Source organism: Aotus nancymaae, unplaced genomic scaffold, assembly GCF_030222135.1.
Source record: "Aotus nancymaae isolate 86718 unplaced genomic scaffold, 86718_ANA_hifiasm-v0.15.2.pri h1tg000073l, whole genome shotgun sequence".
Classification (NCBI taxonomy): Eukaryota; Metazoa; Chordata; class Mammalia; order Primates; family Aotidae; genus Aotus; species Aotus nancymaae.
In genome coordinates, this window is record NW_026988488.1 from 3,968,556 (window position 1) to 3,982,832 (window position 14,277).

At 38.3% G+C, this 14,277-nt stretch overlaps 1 pseudogene; it reads left to right on the plus strand.

The window, feature by feature from the left end:
• Nucleotides 1-13,489: 13,489 nt before the first annotated feature.
• LOC135271050 (5S ribosomal RNA) lies at nucleotides 13,490-13,609 on the plus strand (annotated as a pseudogene).
• Nucleotides 13,610-14,277: the final 668 nt, after the last annotated feature.

Genomic DNA, 14,277 nt, shown 5'->3' on the forward strand with positions numbered 1-14,277 from the left:
AATCAAAACCACTATAATATACCATCTCACTCCAGTCAGAAAGTCTATTATTAAAGTAAAAAAATAACAGATGCTGGTGAGGTTGCAAAAAAAAAGGGAATGCTTATACACTTCTGTGGGGAATGTAAATCAGTTCAGCCACTGTGGATAGCAGCACGGTGAATTTAAAACAGAAGTACCATTCAACTCAGCAATCCTGTTATTGGATGTACACCCAATGGAATAGAAATCATTCTACTATAAAGACACATGCTGAAGTTACTTATCAACTTAAGGAGATTTTGGGCTGAGACAATGGAATTTTCTAAATATACAATCATGTCATCTGCAAACAGAGACAATTTGTCTTCCTCTCTTCCTAGTTGAATACTGTTTATTTCTCTCTCTTGCTTGATTGCCCTGGCCAGAACTTCCAATACTATATTGAACAGAAGTGGTGAGAGAGGGCATCCTTGTCTTGTGCTGCTTTCCAAAGGGAATGCTTCTAGCTTTTGCCCATTCAGTATGATATTGGCTGTGGGTTTGTCATAAATAGCTCTTGTTACTTTGAGATATGTTCCATCAATACCTAGTTTATTGAGAGACTTTAGCATAAAGGGGTGTTTAATTTTATCGAAGGCCTTCAGAAGGAATGGTACCAGCTCCTCTTTGTACCTCTGGTAGGATTCAGCTGTGAATCCATCTGGTCCTGGGCTTCTTTTGGTGGGTAGACTATTAATTACTGCCTCAATTTTAGAACTTGTTATTGGTCTATTCAGAGATTCGACTTCTTCCTGGTTTAGTCTTGGGAGACTGTACGTGTACAGGAAATTATCAATTTCTTCTAGATTTTCTAGTTTATTTGCATAGAGGTGTTTATACTGTTCTCTGATGGTAGTTTGCATTTCTGTGAGATCAGTGGTAATCCCACAGAAATACAAACTATCATTTTTTTATTGTGTCTATGTGATTCTTCTCTCTTTTCTTTTTTATTTGTCTGGCTAGTGATCTATATATTTTGTTAATCTTTTCAAAAAACCAGCTAAAGGATTCATTGATTTTTTTTAAAGGGGTTTTCATGTCTCTATCTGCTTCAGTTCTGCTCTGATCTTAGTTATTTCTTTTCTTCTGCTAGCTTTTGAATTTGTTTGTCCTTGCACTTATAGTTCTTTTAATCAACGTGCAAAAATCACATGCATTCCTATAGACTAATAATAGAAAAACAGAGAGCCAAAGAATTGAGGACATAGGCATGGGCAAAGACTTCATGGCTAAAACACCAAAACAATGTCAACAAAACCCAAAATTGACAAATGGGATCTAATTAAACTAAAGAGCTTCTGCACAGCAAAAGAAATGATTAGCATAGTGAACAGGCAGCCTACAGAATGGGAGAAAAAATTTGCAATCTATACATCTGACAAAGGGATAATATCCAGAATCTACAAAGAGTTTAAACAAATTTATATATATATAAAAAAAACCTCATTAAAAAGTGGGCAAAGGATATGAACAGACACTTCTCCAAAGAAGACATTTATGAGGCCAAAAAAGCATATGAAAAAAGTTCATCACTTGTCATTAGAGAAATGCAAATCAAAATCACAATAAGATGCCATCTCACACCACTTAGAATGGCAGTCATTAAATAAGTCAGGAAACAACGGATGCTGGAGAGGATGTGAAGAAATGGGAACACTTTTACACTGTTGGCGGGAGTGTAAGTTAGTTCAACCATTGTGGAAAACAGTGTGGCGATTCCTCAAGGATCTAGAACCAGAAATACCATTTGACCCAGCAATCCAATTACTGGGTATATACCCAAAGGATTATAAATCATTCTACCATAAAGACACATGCACACATATGTTTATTGCAGCACTATTCACAATGGTAAAGACTTGGAACCAACTCAAATGCCTATCAATAATAGACTGGATGAAGAAAATGTGGCACATATATGCCATGGAATGCTATGCAGCCATAAAACAGGATGAGTTCTTATCCTTTGCAGGGACATGGATGAAGATGGAAACCATCATTCTCAGCAAATTAACACAGGAACAGAAAACCAAACACCACATGTTCTCACTCATAAGTGGGAGTTGGACAATGAGAACACATGGACACAGGGAGGGAAACATCACACATCAGGGCCTGTTGGGGGTAGGGGGCTAGGGAGGAATAGCATTAGGAGAAATAACTAATGTAGATGATGGGTTGATTGGTGCAGCAAACCACCATGGCACATGTATACCTATGTAACAAACCTGCATGTTCTGCACATGTATCGCATAACTTAAAGTATAATTTAAAAAAGGAAGAAGAAAAAAAAGATAAGCATAACATTAAAGACACATGCATGTGTTTATTCATTATAGCACTATTCACAGTACCAAAGTCATGGAATCAATCTAAATGAGAGCCAATGGTACAGAAGTGTACGTGTGGTACATCTACATTGTGGAATAGTACGCAGTCATTAAAAAGAACAAGATCATGTTCTTTGCAGCAACATGCATAGAATTGGAGGCCATAACCCTAAGTGAATCACTGCAGAAACAGAAAACCAAATACCCCATGTTTTCACTTATATATGGAAGCTAAATATTGAGTACACATGGACACAAAGAAGGGAAAAATAGGTACTGGGTCCTGCTTGGCGAAGGAAGGTGGGAGGAAGGAAAGGATAGAAAAACTACCTATTGGGTACTATGCTTATTACTCAGGTGATAAAATAATTTGTACATCAAACCCATGTGACACACAATTTATCTATATACCAAACCTGCACATGTACCCCTGAATGTAAAATAAAATTAAAAAAAAGAATTAACATAAGGACTTTAAAATAAGTTTTACTCAGAGTACCAAGTAACAAGAACTCACTTAGAATGAGAAGTAAAAGACTGATGACTTAGCTTTCCTAAAGAGGAATTTGAAATAAAAGGACCAGAGGAATGGGTAGATACCTTCCTAAAAGAGAAAGAAATTGAGAGCAGAAAAGCCTTGCTTCCTTAATAGCAATGCACCTCTCTGACTGCAGGTAAAGGCTGCTCCTAAGTTAACAGATATCATTTTTGATTTCCCAAGCTGAAACAGCCTACACATATGTATTCTTTACATTTACTTTATATATATAATATATTTATATATACATTTAAAGTAAGTCAGTAGTTGGAGGTAGTAAGGCGTAGTAAGGAGAAGACTAAGGATAGGGAGCAGCCTGGTGGAAGACAGTTGAGAGATTTGAGTACAGAGGACTTAGGACAGGAGTGAAAGAATAAAGCTCTAAGTTATCACTTTGTGAATTTTATGGATTTAGCAGATAATAGATACTGTTCTGAGACAATTTTATTTAAAATTTTTTATTTCTATCCAAGAATAATGCAATATTAAGGCCTTCAGATTTCACTAAGGATAATCTCCACAATACAGTGAGTGCAATGCAAGGCTCCTTACTTTCCAGATAAGACATAGGTTGACTCATAATGTAACTAATATATGTTACATTTTATAATGGGTATATATATCAGGAATTTCATAATGGGGCTTTTACTAGCTATCGTGTTTGAGTTATACTTTACCACCTAATCATGCTGCTACAAAGAATTAAGGAAACAGCTCATCCAATCCTTCATTTGCCCAAAAAGAAAACTCCTGTGGCAATATGAATAATATGCCCTGAAAGACATCCGTGTTCTAATCCCTAGAACCTGTGAATATGTTGCCTGATATGGCAAAAAGGACTTCACAGATGTAATTAAGTTAAAGCTCTTGGAATGGAGAAATTTTTATAGATTATCCAATTGTGCCCAGTGTAATCACAAGAGTCCTTAATGAGAAGAAGCGAGGCAGGAGATTCGGAGAGAAGTAATGTGTTGCCAGAAGAGGTCAAGTTATGTGGCCATTAGCCAAGTAATGGAGGCAGCTTCTAGAAGCTGAAAGAGCTTCTCTCCTGGAGCCTCCAGAAGCAACCAGCCTTGCTTTTGACACCTTAATTTTATCACTGTCAGGTTCATTTTGGACTTCTGACCTCCAGTACTATAAGATCATAAATTGGTGTTGCTTGTGCTACTAAATCTGTAGTAATTTGTTACAGCAGCCACAAAAAACGAATGTAACTTCTAACTCCAACCCTGAGAATCATGGTAACATCACATACCTGGGAAACAGGAGTCCTATGTCCTCTTGAAGCTCTGCCGTTGACTTTCTGTGTGACCTCGAGCAAGTTACTGTTTTTACTCTCCAGGGCCTCAGTTTTCTCTTTCCAAACTCAAGGAAAATGGAACTAAACATAACTAGCCTTACAGATTACTTTCAGCTAAGACAGCCAGCCAATAGGGACAGTAGCAAATTTAGTAGAACACATCAAGCAACAGTTTGGGTTTTACATATTCTGGGTAGTGTGGAACCACAGAATGCCTGTCACGCATACACGGGAACTCTGCCTGGTAGGGCACAGGAGTACATGAGCCCTGCTCTCTTGGTGCCTACCTGTGTAAACCAGATGCACCACCTTTGCTATCATAATTGTAGGCAGTTATAGTAAACTGCTAGGTTTACATTGGGAGGCTATGCCTTTGGTGAATCCAAAATTAATCTAGAGATTTAGACATGTTCCTGTTAAACAAAGAGCACTGTCCCCAGGAACAGTGGTGCATGCCTATAATCCCAGCTACTTGGGAGGCTAAGGGGAAAGAATTGCTTGAACCTAGGAGTTTGAATACAGCTTGGCAACATAGGAAGACCCCCATTTCTAAAAATAGATATGAAAAGAAAACATGGAACACTCCATGGAGAGAGGCTAAGATTGTAGATTCACACTAGTACTCATGCTGAGCCTGGCTCCCTCCCAGAGCTGGGCCCTGCCTAAAGTTGGGCAGTAGATGTGGAAGCTTATCTGCCTGTTTCATATATATGTTATCTTGCTTGAAGAGCTCAAATAAACTTGGGAAGATGGAATACACCCTTTGAATCCACTAATCCCCAGACTTGATTTCAGGGACAGCAGGCCAGTTAGCAGTGATCTGTTCCAGAACCATTCCTGGCCTGCAAGGTGCTACTATGGCTCAAATTGGGCATAAAATGACCTTAAGCTGGTGAGAAGTGAAAATAAAATTCCAAGCCTCTCAATGACTGAACAGACCTCCTCTTGGCCAAGGGAACCCCAGAGAAACCTTAAAACTGATTTCCCAACCATGACAGGATAAGTTGGACACACCTCGTTATACCTCCTCCCTTGCTAACTGTCATCAGGAGGCTTTCTTCTTCTTTTTTTTTTTTGAGACGGAGTTTCGCTCTTGTTACGCAGGCTGGAGTGCAATGGCACGATCTCGGCTCACCACAACCTCTGCCTCCGGGGTTCAGGCAATTCTCCTGGAAGGCTTTCTTCTTTAAGGACTAAATATAACCCAGCTCTTTTTGAAAGACTCCATCACTGATATCAATGAACTCCCTGACTGCTGCCCCTCCCATTCGCAGTTTCAACACAGTAACTCGCCAGCTTCCTGATGGTAGACCACCAACTACAGAGTAGTTCTGGCCAGTCTACAGATGATATACAGTGGTGGTTTTTGTATACTCTGCTTAACTTTTGGACCACAGAGAGTCAAAAGCTCCACCCTCAGATTATGCTAACACTGCCATTTTTTAAATCATGGGACCCATATAATAGCATGAAGCTCACATACACATGTTTCTATCTTCATAAATATGCATGACTTCTCCTATATATTATTGAATATATATATTTGGCCACCCAACTCAACATAAATTACTGTTCCCTTTGCCCCTCCCTTGAAGTGTTTGTTTCCAGCTTCTGACGCAGGGCTATGCTTTCTAGCCTGTCAGAATGGCCACCTTGCAGGCTGTAACCCTTTATGAAAAATAAAGTTTTCCTTTCCAAATTTACTAATTTACTCTCATTGGAGGTAATGCATGCTGATATTTTATGTTCTGTTTTAAATGTTTTTCAATACTAATTTCCACCCACAAATGTGATTCAGTTTCAATCTGCAAGTTTGTTTTGAAGTAGAGGAAGGGAGCCTAGGTTGGTTTAGCTGCCCCACCAGACCCTGATCCACTTCACCTCTCACATACTCCAACTTCCTGGATTATCTGGATATTGACAATGCCTTTTAAAGTTGAAAGCGCCAGGCACAGAGGCTCATGCCTGTAATCCCAGCATCTTGGGAGGCCAAGGCAGAAGGATCACTTGAGGCCAGGAGTTTGAGATTTGCCTGGCTAACATAGCAAGACCTTGTATAGATGTGCATCACCATGTCTGGCTAATTATTTTAATTTTTATTAAAATTAATTTTTAATTGTTAAATTTATTACATTTTATTCATTAAAAATTAAAATAATTAGCCAGACATGGTGATGTACATCTATAGTTTCAGCTAGTCCTTAGGCTGAGGCGGGAGTATTTCTTGAACTCAGGAGTTCAGGGCTGCAGTGATTCATTATTCATGTCACTGCACTCTAGTGGCCTTGATAACGGAGCAAGAATCTGTCTCTAAATACAATAAATCAGTAGATCAATAAAAACGTGAAAAGAAGGAGAAATTCAGTAGTAATCGCTAGATAGGCTGCTGGCCTTTCTCTAGGTCTCCTGCTTCTTCCCTTCCTCTTTTTCATGAAATATAAAAGCACACCTTTGGACTAAAAATTGGAGGATAGGGGTAGTGTGAGCTAGTGCTTTACAGTGGAGCTCACATTGCTGAATATGGAGGAGAGGCTTGGTTGGGTTTGAGGGGCTGCAGGAGAAAGGGAGGATGGTACACAGCTCACATCAGGGCCAGTAACCTTTTAGCTGTGTCCTGAGCTGGGTCATGTGATTTGGGGCCATGTTTTAAAAGCACTTCTGCAGAATTGAACTCATCTCTCAAGGTTTCTTTAAATGAATGGATTTGGGGAGAATTTAAAAGCAGCAGTCCTTCCTCAATTTTGTTGGGGCAAGTTCAATTTTTGTCCACTTGAGAGTCTTCTGAAAATGATCTCCAAAGAAAGTACTATAACAAGCACTCAAACTGATAAAATGCCTCCAGAAATTAAGTAGGTCTAAACAGTAGTAATATGCCAGGCACAGTGGCTCATGCCTGTAATCTCAGCACTTTGGGAGGCTGAGGCGGGTGGATCACCTGAGGTCAGGAGTTCAAGGCCAGCCTGGCCAACATGGTGAAACCCCATCTTTATTTAAAAAAAAAAAAAATTATTTTTTAAAAATATTTTTAAAATTTATAAAAAAAATGAAAAGCATAAAAAAATAGTAATATGTATGTCAGTGTGGCTGGATCCATGTGCACTCTTTTTGAGGACTTCAGGAAGTAGTCTCCTTCTGTTCAACTATGGTAAAATATTATGTTTTCATATGTTAATTACCATAGCATACTATTAATTGGCACCTGTATGCAAAAGCTGACTCTTGTCTTTCTAGAGTCATAGTGTCTGTTTCTAACCAAATACTGTATTAGAAGCTGTATTAAGCTGTTCTTGCATTACTATAAAGGAATATACCTGAGACTTTAATTTATAAGAGGTTAATTGGTTTATGGTCTGTAGGCTGCACAGGAAGCATGGCAGCACCTGCTTCTGGGGAGGCCTCAGGGAGCTTATATTTACTCCAGAAGGCAAAGTGCAAACAGGCAATCTTACACGGGAGGAGCAGGAGCAGGAGCAAGAGAGAGAGAATGAGCCGGGAGGTGCCACACACTTTCAAGCAACCAGATCTCATGAGAACTCACTATCAGGAGAACAACATCAAGGGAATGGTGCTAAAACATTCATGAGAAATCTACCCCTGTGATCCAATCACCTACCACCAGGCCTCATCTCCAACACTGAGAATTACTATTCAACATGAGATTTAGGTGGGGCACAGATCGAAACCATATCAGAAGCAGTGGAGAAAAGTAGTAGACTAGATAAAAATCTAGAGAGCCTTGCTTTAGTCCTGCACCTGCCTGGTCCTGTCAATAAAAAGAGTCAAACTCTGTAAAATATTTGAAAAAATTTATTCTGAGCCACATACAAATGACCATGGCCTATAACACAGCCCACAGGAGGTCCTGAGAACATGGGCCCAAGGTGATCGTGGTGTAGCCACAAGCAGAGTGAGGGGGCTTTTAGGTTAAAGGGGGATTTAAAAATTTTCTGATTGGCAATTGATTGAAAGAGTTACTATCTATAGAAAGGAATGTCTGTGTTGTGGTAAGAAATTGTGGAGACAAAGTTTTATCATGCAGATGAAGGCTCCAGGTAGCAGGTTTCAGAGAGAAAACATAAATATTTCTTATCAGACCTAAGGCCTGTGTTGATGTTAATGCTGAAAGGGTATAATGAGGCATGTCTGACCCCTGATTTCTGTCATGACTTTAATCAGTCTTTCAGGTCAATTTTTAGAGTGCCTTGGCCGAGGAGGAAGTTCATCTAGATGGTTGGGGGGTGGGGAGGCTTATAACTTTACTTTTGGTTCACAGTCCTAACCAAGGCGTATGAGTTGTTTGGAACTCAGTGCCTTCCTTGAAACACTGGGGCAGTTGAACTAACACAGATGGAAATATTTTTCCAGTTACAGTTTATAAAAGAGAGAAGTTTTGTGAAAGAGGGCATTCATACATATAACATTTTATTATTTGGTTAAACCTTTTACATAGGCATTCTGGTTCTCCCACTAAGACAAGGAGACAGAACAATAAAAAAATAACCGGATAACATCAGGTTACTTAAGGTTAAATATTAAAACAGAGAGTACTTAATTATCATGCCAACAAAGATTGGTACTGGCCTGTTTGGGAAATTAAACTGTTACCTCTTTCTCAAGATTTCTCCAAAGGCTCAGTTTCAATTTGATGATGTAAAACCTTGGCATGAGTGACACCATTTTGATTTTAAGTCTGGTCTGTTGGGACCTCATGTAGGAGTTTAGTCCAAAACAATAGCCTCCTATAATTTTTGTTTAACACAATCATAATATAGTGTGACCAGTGCTAAAGCTGAATTAGATATGATGAGAATGTCCAAGAAAAGCATAAAAAGTAAGCTCAGGGGCAGTGGGGATTGCAGCCACAAATTTTGAAATATCAAGCATACTCACTCAGCATGAGCCAGGACATACAGGATCTTCGTGGCCAGGCTAATCCTTTCTAAGTGAGCCACATTGGTCTGCACATAAATAATAAAATAAAATAAAATAGATGGAAGTTTAGGACCTGGAGATTTCCTCCTGCTCCCAAGCCTGTGAAAAACAAACTCATGTTTCCTGCTCAGTCTCTCATGACTGACCCTCATGGCCAAGTCTTTAAAAAAAGAAAAGGAAATGCTTATACATTGTTGGTGGGAATATGAATTAGTTCAGTCACTGTGGAATGCAATCTGAAGGTTTCTCGAAGAACTTAAAACAGAACTAGCATTAGACCCAGCAATCCCATTACTGGATATACACCCAAAGGCGTATAGATCAGTATACCAAAAAGACACATAAACCTGTATGTTCATTGCTGTGCTGTTTACATTAACAAAAACATTGAATCAACCTAAGGGCTCATCAGTGGTGAATTGTATCAAGAAAATGTGATACAGACACATCATGGAATACCATGCAGCCATAGAAAAGAATGAAATATATTCATTGCAGCAACATGAATGCAGCTGGAGGCCACTACCCTAAGCCAATAAACACAGGAACAGAAAACCAAATGCCATGTATTCTCACTTATAAGTGGGAGCTCAATATTGAGCACCAATGGGCATAAAAATGGCAACAGTAGACACAGGGAACTACTAGAGGTGGGGGAAGGAGAGAGGCAGGCAGGCAAGGGCTGAAAAGCTATGTATTGGGTACTATGCCATCTGGGTGACAGGGTCATCCATACCCTAAACCTCAGCATTATGTAACATTCCCAAGTAATAAACTTGCTTATATACCCTCTGAATCTAAATCAAAAGTTGAAATTGTTTAAAAAATTATCCCATGAATAGTAAAGACAAAAAGATATTTTAGGAGACACATCAACCAAATGAAACATGTGGACCTTGTTTGCACTTCTGTCAAGGGGTAAATTTTAATGTATTATTAATAACATTAAAGGAATAATAGGTTTTTATATTAGGCATTGTGGTTGTGCAAAAAAAATACAAATCAGTTAGAGATGAAACTTGAAGACAAGCCATTTGTGATTTGCTTTAAAATGCTCCAACAGATACAGATAGAAAAAATAAGTGAAGGATAGAAAAGTATGATTGGTAAAATATTGATAATTTTTGAAGCTGAGTGATGGGGTATCAAGAAACTCATTATACTCTTCTATTTATTTTGTGTTGAAAATTTTCCTAATAAATGGGTGTTTTTGTTTTGTTTTGGTTTTGCCTTTACAATATAGAAAGGAGATGCCTTTGCACCCTAAGTAGTCTAGACCTAAGAGTGTGTCACTATTACTGAGGGACTGCAAGGTGAAATCCTCTTTATTTCCTTCTTAAAATTCAGAAGTAGGTTAAAATGTGCCTTTAACTGCATGCTGTGAAAAAGAGGCATGATCTCTTTCACAAAATCAGCAGCAGATTTACATAGAATATACTTGGTTTCTGCCTCACTGAGATGGGCTGCTAGTTGTTGCTTTAGTACTTAATGTATATTGATGCAAATTTGAAGTGTTTGATGCAAACTGGGATTTACTCAAGCTCTGTTTTCACATGGGAGGAGGACTGGACTTTAAATGCCAATGAATGTACAAAAAATCTACTTTTAACTGAAAAAGCACAGAGTCAGTGGTGTCTCTCCAGAAAAGAAGAGGCTCTGTTTAGCTCAGATCCTCAATTTCTCACAAAACTTGAAGTGAAAGGGTGAAAAGATATGAATTAGAAAAGCAAAACTCCCTGAGGAATGACTTCAGGAACTAAGAGGGAGGCTAAGGCTGAAGATCTCACCACTGAGAAGAGGCAGCTAAGAAATTTGAAATCTTAGCTCCGGAGACCAGGATATGCACCTCCACGACTTTTTCTCTCCTCCTAAAAAGAAAGTCAACGTTTCTCTAGTTAAAGCCCTAAGGAAACAATCAAAAAGATTATATTTGAAATTGTTGAATATGGCCAGATGAAAAAAGCAAAGTATTCGAAAAGTAGAAATAGCTAATAGAAATATGAAAAAAAGTACAAACACATGAAAAACAGCAAAATACCATTACTTTTTTACTTCTTAAATAGGAAAAGATTTTGCAATATGTATAACATACATTGTTTCAGTTTGAAAACAGCAGTTTCATAGAGTTTGTGGTACAAACTTTCTGGACGTGTTACTGTAGGTAGCTAGTCAGACATGAGCAGGTCAGAAGAGGGGCCCCTCCCCCACCACCAGGAATGTCAGGCAAACATCGGGTAATGGTCAGGTAGTTGTTAAGTTGTCTCTCTAAAATAGTAATTGGTTGTAGCCAGCACCAGAGGAAGGCAATCTCCCAATAGACAGAAACATCTGAAACAGCCTGTCAACAGTTTCCCAATAAAATCTCACGAGTTGAGTGAGTGGGCTCAAGCATGCCTAGTAGGAGGCAAAATGGTGGATAATCTTTCTCTAGAAGCACTAAGGGGAAAATGCCTCAAGTGCACATACAATTTTAGTAAATACACTGCACATGTTCCCCTCCCAAGTGCTATCAGACCACAGTGCATGTGGATGGCCCACCCTAAGGGAAGAATAAGGGGAAAAGTAACACAAGAACCCAGAAGCATGCCGACATATAAAACCCCAAGTTAAAAGGTCAAACCAAGCACTTGATCTTTCAAGTTGCCCACTTGGCACTCTTCTAAGTATACTTTACTTCCTTTCATCCCTGCTCTAAAATTCTTTTTAATAACCTTCTATTCCTGCTTTAAAACTTGCCTTGGTCTCTCCAGCCTTATGCCCCTCAGCGGAAGTTTTTCTTCTGAGAAGACAAGAATAGAGGTTGCTGAAGACCCGTACAGATTTGTCACTGGTAACACACTTTGGTGTCATGACTCAGATACATTCCCCACTGGTAAGATAATAATATGGACAGGAGACAGGAAAATATTGGTTAGAAAAGGGTGGCTCCTCAGCAAAGGCCCCACCCTCAAGCCTGGATACCTGCAGCCCTAAATGAGGACAGCCATTCCTGTTTTCATGCCCAAAAAGTTGCCTACTGGAAAAACAGTTTTACATGCAATGCATGTGAGGAAAGTAAAATGTGCTTTTGGTAAAAGATCTTCAAGGATTTTCAGGTCAGGGGCCCTGTAAAAATCCCCCTGACTTCCTCCAACGCATGTATTTGGTTTTACATTCAGGGTACTTAAACATGTGAGAACTGGGTGCCAAGACTTAATAATCCTGAGATTTCTTATATAATTGATGTTTCTGGCTTCTTTTGAAAATTTGTGTGATCTGGCAGCACTACATGCACATTTATTCGTAACAAGTCAGTGGCAGCTATTCCCAGAAGAAAGTGCCTCATATTCCTCATGACACTTATATGCACCAAGCTCACTTTGCTCAATCAATGGAATATCCTTTTCACCTCCATTACCTAGTTAATTTTTACTTATTATTTAAGATTCAACTCCGGTCACCTCCTTCAGGAAGCCTTCTCAGATGACTTCAGCCTGGGATAGGTGTTGGCCATGTAGATATTTGAATATTAGGCTCCTAACAAAGGATTCTCAATAAACTATGATTAGAAGTTATCTAAATATCCAAAAATTGAGGAATAAATAAGTTTAGTAGTATATCCAAGTGATTAAATAACTTACAACCATTAAAAATAGTATAAAATAATATACATTATATAGTCAATGAAAAAAATTACAAAATAGTATGTATAGTAACTTTATAATTTTTCTCCCCTAAAATGTAAAATGTATATGTATATCTTATGTATATGTATATACATAAATATAAATGAATATGTGTATTTATCTATAGTTTAGGTTTTAAAAGGATAGTAGCAAATTGTCAACACTGGTCATCTCTGAGCAAAACTCTAGAAAGCAGAAATGCCTATCACTGCCATATAACATTATTTCTCTGATGGATCGGGGGAAGTATATTGATAACCTTCTTGGAAGGATTTACCATTCTAGATGTCATTAGAACATTCATGATATATGAGAAGAGGTCAAAATTTTAACATCAACATTAACAGCAATTTGTATAAAGTTGATGCCAGCCCTCATTGATGACTTTGAGGGATTCTAGAGTTCAGTGGAGGAAGTAACTGAAGATGTGGTGGAAATAGCAAGAGAACTAAAATTAAAAGTGGAGCCTGAAGATGTCACTGATGTGTTGTCATCTTATAATAAAATTTTAATAGATGAGGAGTTACTTCTTATGAGTGAGCAGAAAAAGTTTCTTGAGGCAAAATCTACTATCGGTGATGATGATGTGAACATTGTGGAAATGACAACCAAGAATTCTCAATATTACATAAAATTAGTTAATAAAGCAGCAGCAGCAGCAGAGTTTGAGAGAGTAGACTCCAATTTTGAAGAAAGATCTACTGTCTATGGCCATACCACCCTGAATGCGCCCAATCTTGTCTGATCTTGGAAGCTACGCAGGGTCGAGTCTAATTAGTACTTGGTATGGGAGACCGCCTGGGAACACCGGGTGCTGTAGACTTTAACAAAAAAAGAAAAAAGATATACAGTTGGTAAAATGCAATCAAACAGCATCACATGCTACAGAAAAATTTTTTGTGAAAGGAAGAGTCAATCAATGTGACAAACTTTATTATCATCTTATTTTAAGAAATTGCTATAGCCATTCTGATCTTTAGCAAATACCACCCAGGTCAGTTAGCAGCCCTCAACTTTGAGGCAAGACCTCCCACCAGCAAAAAGACTACAGCTTGCTGAAATATCAGGTGATCATTAGCATTTTTAGCAATAAAGTATTTTAAAATTATGGTCTGTACTTTTAAAGATATTATAGATTCATGGGGCATGTGTTCAGGTTTATTAGTTGGATAAATTGTGTAATGATGAGGTTTGTTTTGAGTGTTTGGTATATACAATTTTTTAGACGTAACATTATTGAATATAATAGACTATAGCTAGTGCAAACGTAAAACCTATGCACAATGAAATCAAAATATTGTGTGACTTGCTTTATTGCAATATTTGCTTTATTTCAGTAGTCTGGAGCCAAACCATAATAATTTCTTTTTATTTTATTTTGTTTTATTTTATTTTATAACTTCCAGGATACATGTGCAGGATGTGCAGGTTCTTTGCATAGGTAAATGTGTGCCATGGTGATTTGCTGCACCCATCAACCCATCACCTAGG